Raw genomic sequence first — 13,504 nt, 5'->3', positions numbered from 1 at the left:
ACAGGGACAGGACAACACTGTAATACAGGGAGAAACAGAGACAGGACAACACTGTAATACAGGGAGAAACAGGGACAGGACAACACTGTAATACAGGGAGAGACAGAGACAGGACAACACTGTAATACAGGGAGAAACAGGGACAACACTGTAATACAGGGAGAGACAGAGACAGGACAACACTGTAATACAGGGAGAGACAGAGACAACACTGTAATACAGGGAGAGACAGAGACAACACTGTAATACAGGGAGAAACAGGGACAGGACAACACTGTAATACAGGGAGAAACAGGGACAACACTGTAATACAGGGAGAGACAGAGACAGGACAACACTGTAATACAGGGAGAGACAGAGACAACACTGTAATACAGGGAGAGACAGGGACAACACTGTAATACAGGGAGAAACAGAGACAACACTGTAATACAGGGAGAAACAGAGACAACACTGTAATACAGGGAGAAACAGGGACAACACTGTAATACAGGGAGAAACAGGGACAACACTGTAATACAGGGAGAAACAGGGACAGGACAACACTGTAATACAGGGAGAAACAGGGACAGGACAACACTGTAATACAGGGAGAAACAGAGACAGGACAACACTGTAATACAGGGAGAAACAGAGACAACACTGTAATACAGGGAGAAACAGAGACAACACTGTAATACAGGGAGAAACAGAGACAGGACAACACTGTAATACAGGGAGAGACAGAGACAGGGACAACACTGTAATACAGGGAGAAACAGGGACAGGACAACACTGTAATACAGGGAGAAACAGAGACAGGACAACACTGTAATACAGGGAGAAACAGAGACAGGACAACACTGTAATACAGGGAGAGACAGAGACAGGACAACACTGTAATACAGGGAGAAACAGGGACAACACTGTAATACAGGGAGAAACAGGGACAACACTGTAATACAGGGAGAAACAGGGACAGGACAACACTGTAATACAGGGAGAAACAGGGACAACACTGTAATACAGGGAGAAACAGGGACAGGACAACACTGTAATACAGGGAGAAACAGGGACAGGACAACACTGTAATACAGGGAGAAACAGGGACAGGACAACACTGTAATACAGGGAGAAACAGGGACAACACTGTAATACAGGGAGAAACAGGGACAGGACAACACTGTAATACAGGGAGAAACAGAGACAGGACAACACTGTAATACCGGGAGAAACAGAGACAGGACAACACTGTAATACAGGGAGAAACAGAGACAGGACAACACTGTAATACAGGGAGAAACAGAGACAGGACAACACTGTAATACAGGGAGAAACAGAGACAGGACAACACTGTAATACAGGGAGAGACAGAGACAACACTGTAATACAGGGAGAAACAGAGACAGGACAACACTGTAATACAGGGAGAAACAGGGACAGGACAACACTGTAATACAGGGAGAAACAGGGACAACACTGTAATACAGGGAGAAACAGGGACAGGACAACACTGTAATACAGGGAGAGACAGAGACAGGACAACACTGTAATACAGGGAGAAACAGGGACAGGACAACACTGTAATACAGAGAGAAACAGGGACAGGACAACACTGTAATACAGGGAGAAACAGAGACAGGACAACACTGTAATACAGGGAGAAACAGAGACAGGACAACACTGTAATACAGGGAGAAACAGGGACAGGACAACACTGTAATACAGGGAGAAACAGGGACAGGACAACACTAATACAGTTAGAAACAGAGACAGGACAACACTGTAATACAGGGAGAAACAGAGACAACACTGTAACACAGGGAGAAACAGAGACAGGACAACACTGTAATACAGGGAGAGACAGAGACAACACTGTAATACAGGGAGAGACAGAGACAACACTGTAATACAGGGAGAAACAGGGACAGGACAACACTGTAATACAGGGAGAAACAGAGACAGGACAACACTGTAATACAGGGAGAAACAGGGACAACACTGTAATACAGGGAGAGACAGAGACAACACTGTAATACAGGGAGAAACAGAGACAACACTGTAATACAGGGAGAAACAGGGACAGGTCAACACTGTAATACAGGGAGAAACAGAGACAACACTGTAATACAGGGAGAAACAGAGACAACACTGTAACACAGGGAGAAACAGAGACAGGACAACACTGTAATACAGGGAGAAACAGAGACAGGACAACACTGTAATACAGGGAGAGACAGAGACAACACTGTAATACAGGGAGAGACAGGGACAGGACAACACTGTAATACAGGGAGAAACAGGGACAGGACAACACTGTAATACAGGGAGAAACAGGGACAGGACAACACTGTAATACAGGGAGAAACAGGGACAGGACAACACTGTAATACAGGGAGAAACAGGGACAGGACAACACTGTAATACAGGGAGAAACAGAGACAGGACAACACTGTAATACAGGGAGAAACAGAGACAACACTGTAATACAGGGAGAAACAGGACAACACTGTAATACAGGGAGAAACAGGGACAGGACAACACTGTAATACAGGGAGAAACAGGGACAACACTGTAATACAGGGAGAAACAGGGACAACACTGTAATACAGGGAGAAACAGGGACAGGACAACACTGTAATACAGGGAGAAACAGGGACAACACTGTAATACAGGGAGAAACAGAAACAGGACAACACTGTAATACATGGAGAAACAGGGACAGGACAACACTGTAATACAGGGAGAAACAGGGACAGGACAACACTGTAATACAGGGAGAAACAGAGACAGGACAACACTGTAATACAGGGAGAAACAGAGACAGGACAACACTGTAATACAGGGAGAAACAGAGACAGGACAACACTGTAATACAGGGAGAAACAGGGACAGGACAACACTGTAATACAGGGAGAAACAGAGACAACACTGTAATACAGGGAGAAACAGGGACAGGACAACACTGTAATACAGGGAGAAACAGAGACAGGACAACACTGTAATACAGGGAGAAACAGGGACAACACTGTAATACAGGGAGAAACAGAGACAACACTGTAATACAGGGAGAAACAGGGACAGGACAACACTGTAATACAGGGAGAAACAGGGACAGGACAACACTGTAACACAGGGAGAGACAGGGACAACACTGTAATACAGGGAGAGACAGAGACAGGACAACACTGTAATACAGGGAGAGACAGAGACAACACTGTAATACAGGGAGAAACAGAGACAACACTGTAATACAGGGAGAAACAGAGACAGGACAACACTGTAATACAGGGAGAAACAGAGACAACACTGTAATACAGGGAGAAACAGGGACAACACTGTAATACAGGGAGAAACAGGGACAACACTGTAATACAGGGAGAAACAGAGACAACACTGTAATACAGGGAGAAACAGAGACAGGACAACACTGTAATACAGGGAGAAACAGGGACAGGACAACACTGTAATACAGGGAGAAACAGGGACAGGACAACACTGTAATACAGGGAGAAACAGGGACAGGACAACACTGTAATACAGGGAGAAACAGGGACAGGACAACACTGTAATACAGGGAGAAACAGGGACAGGACAACACTGTAATACAGGGAGAAACAGGGACAGGACAACACTGTAATACAGGGAGAAACAGAGACAGGACAACACTGTAATACAGGGAGAAACAGGGACAGGACAACACTGTAATACAGGGAGAAACAGAGACAGGACAACACTGTAATACAGGGAGAAACAGGGACAACACTGTAATACAGGGAGAGACAGGACAGACAACACTGTAATACAGGGAGAGACAGAGACAACACTGTAATACAGGGAGAGACAGAGACAACACTGTAATACAGGGAGAAACAGGGACAGGACAACACTGTAATACAGGGAGAAACAGGGACAACACTGTAATACAGGGAGAAACAGAGACAGGACAACACTGTAATACAGGGAGAACAGAGACAACACTGTAATACAGGGAGAACAGGGACAACACTGTAATACAGGGAGAAACAGAGACAACACTGTAATACAGGGAGAAACAGAGACAACACTGTAATACAGGGAGAAACAGGGACAACACTGTAATACAGGGAGAAACAGGGACAACACTGTAATACAGGGAGAAACAGGGACAGGACAACACTGTAATACAGGGAGAAACAGGGACAGGACAACACTGTAATACAGGGAGAAACAGAGACAGGACAACACTGTAATACAGGGAGAAACAGAGACAACACTGTAATACAGGGAGAAACAGAGACAACACTGTAATACAGGGAGAAACAGAGACAGGACAACACTGTAATACAGGGAGAGACAGAGACAGGGACAACACTGTAATACAGGGAGAAACAGGGACAGGACAACACTGTAATACAGGGAGAAACAGAGACAGGACAACACTGTAATACAGGGAGAAACAGAGACAGGACAACACTGTAATACAGGGAGAAACAGAGACAGGACAACACTGTAATACAGGGAGAAACAGGGACAACACTGTAATACAGGGAGAAACAGGGACAGGACAACACTGTAATACAGGGAGAAACAGAGACAACACTGTAATACAGGGAGAAACAGGACAGGACAACACTGTAATACAGGGAGAAACAGGGACAACACTGTAATACAGGGAGAAACAGGGACAGGACAACACTGTAATACAGGGAGAAACAGAGGACAACACTGTAATACAGGGAGAAACAGGGACAGGACAACACTGTAATACAGGGAGAAACAGGGACAGGACAACACTGTAATACAGGGAGAAACAGGGACAGGACAACACTGTAATACAGGGAGAAACAGGGACAACACTGTAATACAGGGAGAAACAGGGACAGGACAACACTGTAATACAGGGAGAAACAGAGACAGGACAACACTGTAATACAGGGAGAAACAGAGACAGGACAACACTGTAATACAGGGAGAAACAGGACAGGACAACACTGTAATACAGGGAGAAACAGAGACAGGACAACACTGTAATACAGGGAGAAACAGGACAGGACAACACTGTAATACAGGGAGAACAGAGACAACACTGTAATACAGGGAGAAACAGAGACAGGACAACACTGTAATACAGGGAGAAACAGGGACAGGACAACACTGTAATACAGGGAGAAACAGGGACAACACTGTAATACAGGGAGAAACAGGGACAGGACAACACTGTAATACAGGGAGAAACAGGACAGGACAACACTGTAATACAGGGAGAAACAGGGACAGGACAACACTGTAATACAGGGAGAAACAGGGACAGGACAACACTGTAATACAGGGAGAAACAGGACAGGACAACACTGTAATACAGGGAGAAACAGAGACAGGACAACACTGTAATACAGGGAGAAACAGGACAGGACAACACTGTAATACAGGGAGAAACAGGGACAGGACAACACTGTAATACAGGGAGAAACAGAGACAGGACAACACTGTAATACAGGGAGAAACAGAGACAACACTGTAATACAGGGAGAAACAGAGACAGGACAACACTGTAATACAGGGAGAGACAGAGACAACACTGTAATACAGGGAGAGACAGAGACAACACTGTAATACAGGGAGAAACAGGGACAGGACAACACTGTAATACAGGGAGAAACAGGACAGGACAACACTGTAATACAGGGAGAAACAGGGACAACACTGTAATACAGGGAGAAACAGAGACAACACTGTAATACAGGGAGAAACAGAGACAACACTGTAATACAGGGAGAAACAGGGACAGGACAACACTGTAATACAGGGAGAAACAGAGACAACACTGTAATACAGGGAGAAACAGAGACAACACTGTAATACAGGGAGAAACAGAGACAGGACAACACTGTAATACAGGGAGAAACAGAGACAGGACAACACTGTAATACAGGGAGAGACAGAGACAACACTGTAATACAGGGAGAAACAGGGACAGGACAACACTGTAATACAGGGAGAAACAGGGACAGGACAACACTGTAATACAGGGAGAAACAGGGACAGGACAACACTGTAATACAGGGAGAAACAGGGACAGGACAACACTGTAATACAGGGAGAAACAGGGACAGGACAACACTGTAATACAGGGAGAAACAGAGACAGGACAACACTGTAATACAGGGAGAAACAGAGACAACACTGTAATACAGGGAGAAACAGGACAACACTGTAATACAGGGAGAAACAGGGACAGGACAACACTGTAATACAGGGAGAAACAGGGACAACACTGTAATACAGGGAGAAACAGGGACAACACTGTAATACAGGGAGAAACAGGGACAGGACAACACTGTAATACAGGGAGAAACAGGGACAACACTGTAATACAGGGAGAAACAGACAGGACAACACTGTAATACAGGGAGAAACAGGGACAGGACAACACTGTAATACAGGGAGAAACAGGGACAGGACAACACTGTAATACAGGGAGAAACAGAGACAGGACAACACTGTAATACAGGGAGAAACAGGACAGGACAACACTGTAATACAGGGAGAAACAGGACAGGACAACACTGTAATACAGGGAGAAACAGGGACAGGACAACACTGTAATACAGGGAGAAACAGAGACAACACTGTAATACAGGGAGAAACAGGGACAGGACAACACTGTAATACAGGGAGAAACAGAGACAGGACAACACTGTAATACAGGGAGAAACAGGGACAACACTGTAATACAGGGAGAAACAGAGACAACACTGTAATACAGGGAGAAACAGGGACAGGACAACACTGTAATACAGGGAGAAACAGGGACAGGACAACACTGTAATACAGGGAGAAACAGAGACAACACTGTAATACAGGGAGAAACAGGGACAGGACAACACTGTAATACAGGGAGAAACAGGGACAGGACAACACTGTAATACAGGGAGAAACAGAGACAACACTGTAATACAGGGAGAAACAGGACAGGACAACACTGTAATACAGGGAGAAACAGGGACAACACTGTAATACAGGGAGAAACAGAGACAGGACAACACTGTAATACAGGGAGAAACAGAGACAACACTGTAATACAGGGAGAAACAGAGACAGGACAACACTGTAATACAGGGAGAAACAGAGACAACACTGTAATACAGGGAGAAACAGGGACAGGACAACACTGTAATACAGGGAGAAACAGACACAGGACAACACTGTAATACAGGGAGAAACAGGACAACACTGTAATACAGGGAGAAACAGAGACAACACTGTAATACAGGGAGAAACAGGGACAGGACAACACTGTAATACAGGGAGAAACAGGGACAACACTGTAATACAGGGAGAAACAGAGACAGGACAACACTGTAATACAGGGAGAGACAGAGACAACACTGTAATACAGGGAGAAACAGGGACAACACTGTAATACAGGGAGAAACAGAGACAGGACAACACTGTAATACAGGGAGAAACAGGGACAGGACAACACTGTAATACAGGGAGAAACAGGGACAGGACAACACTGTAATACAGGGAGAAACAGAGACAGGACAACACTGTAATACAGGGAGAAACAGGGACAACACTGTAATACAGGGAGAAACAGGGACAACACTGTAATACAGGGAGAGACAGGACAACACTGTAATACAGGGAGAGACAGGACAACACTGTAATACAGGGAGAGACAGAGACAACACTGTAATACAGGGAGAAACAGAGACAGGACAACACTGTAATACAGGGAGAAACAGAGACAACACTGTAATACAGGGAGAAACAGGGACAGGACAACACTGTAATACAGGGAGAAACAGGGACAGGACAACACTGTAATACAGGGAGAAACAGAGACAGGACAACACTGTAATACAGGGAGAAACAGGACAGGACAACACTGTAATACAGGGAGAAACAGGACAACACTGTAATACAGGGAGAAACAGAGACAACACTGTAATACAGGGAGAAACAGAGACAGGACAACACTGTAATACAGGGAGAAACAGAGACAACACTGTAATACAGGGAGAAACAGGGACAGGACAACACTGTAATACAGGGAGAAACAGAGACAGGACAACACTGTAATACAGGGAGAAACAGGGACAGGACAACACTGTAATACAGGGAGAAACAGGACAGGACAACACTGTAATACAGGGAGAAACAGGACAGGACAACACTGTAATACAGGGAGAAACAGAGACAACACTGTAATACAGGGAGAAACAGAGACAGGACAACACTGTAATACAGGGAGAAACAGAGACAGGACAACACTGTAATACAGGGAGAAACAGAGACAGGACAACACTGTAATACAGGGAGAAACAGAGACAACACTGTAATACAGGGAGAAACAGAGACAGGACAACACTGTAATACAGGGAGAAACAGAGACAACACTGTAATACAGGGAGAAACAGGGACAGGACAACACTGTAATACAGGGAGAAACAGGGACAGGACAACACTGTAATACAGGGAGAAACAGAGACAGGACAACACTGTAATACAGGGAGAAACAGGGACAACACTGTAATACAGGGAGAAACAGCAGGACAACACTGTAATACAGGGAGAAACAGAGGACAACACTGTAATACAGGGAGAAACAGAGACAGGACAACACTGTAATACAGGGAGAAACAGAGACAACACTGTAACACAGGGAGAAACAGAGACAGGACAACACTGTAATACAGGGAGAAACAGAGACAGGACAACACTGTAATACAGGGAGAGACAGAGACAACACTGTAATACAGGGAGAGACAGAGACAACACTGTAATACAGGGAGAGACAGAGACAACACTGTAATACAGGGAGAAACAGAGACAGGACAACACTGTAATACAGGGAGAAACAGAGACAACACTGTAACACAGGGAGAAACAGGGACAGGACAACACTGTAATACAGGGAGAAACAGGGACAGGACAACACTGTAATACAGGGAGAAACAGAGACAGGACAACACTGTAATACAGGGAGAAACAGGGACAACACTGCAATACAGGGAGAAACAGAGACAGGACAACACTGTAATACAGGGAGAAACAGAGACAACACTGTAATACAGGGAGAAACAGAGACAGGACAACACTGTAATACAGGGAGAGACAGAGACAACACTGTAATACAGGGAGAAACAGGGACAGGACAACACTGTAATACAGGGAGAAACAGGGACAGGACAACACTGTAATACAGGGAGAGACAGAGACAACACTGTAATACAGGGAGAAACAGGGACAGGACAACACTGTAATACAGGGAGAAACAGGGACAGGACAACACTGTAATACAGGGAGAAACAGGACGACAACACTGTAATACAGGGAGAAACAGAGACAACACTGTAATACAGGGAGAAACAGGACAGGACAACACTGTAATACAGGGAGAAACAGAGACAGGACAACACTGTAATACAGGGAGAAACAGAGACAGGACAACACTGTAATACAGGGAGAAACAGGGACAACACTGTAATACAGGGAGAGACAGAGACAACACTGTAATACAGGGAGAGACAGAGACAGGACAACACTGTAATACAGGGAGAGACAGAGACAACACTGTAATACAGGGAGAAACAGGGACAGGACAACACTGTAATACAGGGAGAAACAGAGACAGGACAACACTGTAATACAGGGAGAAACAGGGACAGGACAACACTGTAATACAGGGAGAAACAGAGACAGGACAACACTGTAATACAGGGAGAAACAGGACAGGACAACACTGTAATACAGGGAGAAACAGAGACAACACTGTAATACAGGGAGAAACAGAGACAGGACAACACTGTAATACAGGGAGAAACAGAGACAGGACAACACTGTAATACAGGGAGAAACAGGCAGACAACACTGTAATACAGGGAGAAACAGAGACAGGACAACACTGTAATACAGGGAGAAACAGAGACAACACTGTAATACAGGGAGAAACAGGGACAGGACAACACTGTAATACAGGGAGAAACAGGGACAGGACAACACTGTAATACAGGGAGAAACAGAGACAGGACAACACTGTAATACAGGGAGAAACAGGGACAACACTGCAATACAGGGAGAAACAGAGACAGGACAACACTGTAATACAGGGAGAAACAGAGACAACACTGTAATACAGGGAGAAACAGGGACAACACTGTAATACAGGGAGAACAGAGACAACACTGTAATACAGGGAGAAACAGGGACAGGACAACACTGTAATACAGGGAGAAACAGGGACAGGACAACACTGTAATACAGGGAGAAACAGAGACAACACTGTAATACAGGGAGAAACAGGGACAGGACAACACTGTAATACAGGGAGAAACAGGGACAGGACAACACTGTAATACAGGGAGAAACAGAGACAGGACAACACTGTAATACAGGGAGAAACAGAGACAACACTGTAATACAGGGAGAAACAGAGACAGGACAACACTGTAATACAGGGAGAAACAGAGACAGGACAACACTGTAATACAGGGAGAAACAGGACAACACTGTAATACAGGGAGAAACAGAGACAACACAACACTGTAACACAGGGAGAGACAGGGACAACACTGTAATACAGGGAGAGACAGAGACAACACTGTAATACAGGGAGAAACAGAGACAACACTGTAATACAGGGAGAAACAGAGACAGGACAACACTGTAATACAGGGAGAAACAGAGACAACACTGTAATACAGGGAGAAACAGGGACAACACTGTAATACAGGGAGAAACAGAGACAGGACAACACTGTAATACAGGGAGAAACAGAGACAGGACAACACTGTAATACAGGGAGAAACAGGGACAACACTGTAATACAGGGAGAGACAGAGACAGGACAACACTGTAATACAGGGAGAGACAGAGACAACACTGTAATACAGGGAGAAACAGGGACAGGACAACACTGTAATACAGGGAGAAACAGGGACAACACTGTAATACAGGGAGAAACAGAGACAGGACAACACTGTAATACAGGGAGAAACAGAGACAACACTGTAATACAGGGAGAAACAGGGACAGGACAACACTGTAATACAGGGAGAAACAGGGACAACACTGTAATACAGGGAGAAACAGAGACAGGACAACACTGTAATACAGGGAGAAACAGAGACAACACTGTAATACAGGGAGAAACAGAGACAGGACAACACTGTAATACAGGGAGAAACAGAGACAACACTGTAATACAGGGAGAAACAGGGACAACACTGTAATACAGGGAGAAACAGAGACAGGACAACACTGTAATACAGGGAGAAACAGAGACAGGACAACACTGTAATACAGGGAGAAACAGGGACAACACTGTAATACAGGGAGAGACAGAGACAGGACAACACTGTAATACAGGGAGAAACAGGGACAACACTGTAATACAGGGAGAGACAGAGACAGGACAACACTGTAATACAGGGAGAGACAGAGACAACACTGTAATACAGGGAGAGACAGAGACAACACTGTAATACAGGGAGAAACAGAGACAGGACAACACTGTAATACAGGGAGAAACAGGACAACACTGTAATACAGGGAGAAACAGGGACAACACTGTAATACAGGGAGAAACAGAGACAACACTGTAATACAGGGAGAAACAGGGACAACACTGTAATACAGGGAGAGACAGAGACAGGACAACACTGTAATACAGGGAGAGACAGAGACAACACTGTAATACAGGGAGAAACAGGGACAGGACAACACTGTAATACAGGGAGAAACAGGGACAACACTGTAATACAGGGAGAGACAGAGACAGGACAACACTGTAATACAGGGAGAAACAGAGACAACACTGTAATACAGGGAGAAACAGAGACAGGACAACACTGTAATACAGGGAGAAACAGAGACAACACTGTAATACAGGGAGAAACAGGGACAACACTGTAATACAGGGAGAAACAGGGACAGGACAACACTGTAATACAGGGAGAAACAGAGACAGGACAACACTGTAATACAGGGAGAAACAGAGACAACACTGTAATACAGGGAGAAACAGAGACAGGACAACACTGTAATACAGGGAGAAACAGAGACAGGACAACACTGTAATACAGGGAGAAACAGGGACAGGACAACTGTAATACAGGGAGAAACAGGGACAGGACAACACTGTAATACAGGGAGAAACAGAGACAGGACAACACTGTAATACAGGGAGAAACAGAGACAACACTGTAATACAGGGAGAAACAGGACAACACTGTAATACAGGGAGAAACAGAGACAGGACAACACTGTAATACAGGGAGAAACAGGGACAGGACAACACTGTAATACAGGGAGAAACAGGGACAGGACAACACTGTAATACAGGGAGAAACAGAGACAGGACAACACTGTAATACAGGGAGAAACAGAGACAACACTGTAATACAGGGAGAAACAGGACAACACTGTAATACAGGGAGAAACAGGGACAGGACAACACTGTAATACAGGGAGAAACAGAGACAGGACAACACTGTAATACAGGGAGAAACAGAGACAGGACAACACTGTAATACAGGGAGAAACAGAGACAGGACAACACTGTAATACAGGGAGAGAACAGCAGGACAACACTGTAATACAGGGAGAAACAGAGACAACACTGTAATACAGGGAGAAACAGGGACAACACTGTAATACAGGGAGAAACAGGACAGGACAACACTGTAATACAGGGAGAAACAGGGACAACACTGTAATACAGGGAGAAACAGGGACAGGACAACACTGTAATACAGGGAGAAACAGGGACAGGACAACACTGTAATACAGGGAGAAACAGGGACAACACTGTAATACAGGGAGAAACAGGGACAGGACAACACTGTAATACAGGGAGAAACAGGGACAGGACAACACTGTAATACAGGGAGAAACAGGACAGGACAACACTGTAATACAGGGAGAAACAGGACAGGACAACACTGTAATACAGGGAGAACAGGACAACACTGTAATACAGGGAGAAACAGGGACAACACTGTAATACAGGGAGAAACAGAGACAGGACAACACTGTAATACAGGGAGAAACAGGGACAACACTGTAATACAGGGAGAGACAGAGACAGGACAACACTGTAATACAGGGAGAAACAGGGACAGGACAACACTGTAATACAGGGAGAAACAGGGACAGGACAACACTGTAATACAGGGAGAGACAGAGACAGGACAACACTGTAATACAGGGAGAAACAGGGACAGGACAACACTGTAATACAGGGAGAAACAGAGACAGGACAACACTGTAATACAGGGAGAGACAGAGACAACACTGTAATACAGGGAGAAACAGGGACAACACTGTAATACAGGGAGAAACAGAGACAGGACAACACTGTAATACAGGGAGAAACAGAGACAACACTGTAATACAGGGAGAAACAGGGACAGGACAACACTGTAATACAGGGAGAAACAGGGACAACACTGTAATACAGGGAGAAACAGAGACAGGACAACACTGTAATACAGGGAGAAACAGAGACAGGACAACACTGTAATACAGGGAGAAA

This window comes from Salvelinus fontinalis, chromosome 20 (genome assembly GCF_029448725.1).
Source record: "Salvelinus fontinalis isolate EN_2023a chromosome 20, ASM2944872v1, whole genome shotgun sequence".
In the NCBI taxonomy this organism is placed as follows: domain Eukaryota; kingdom Metazoa; phylum Chordata; class Actinopteri; order Salmoniformes; family Salmonidae; genus Salvelinus; species Salvelinus fontinalis.
Note: the sequence above shows the minus strand (reverse complement) of the source record.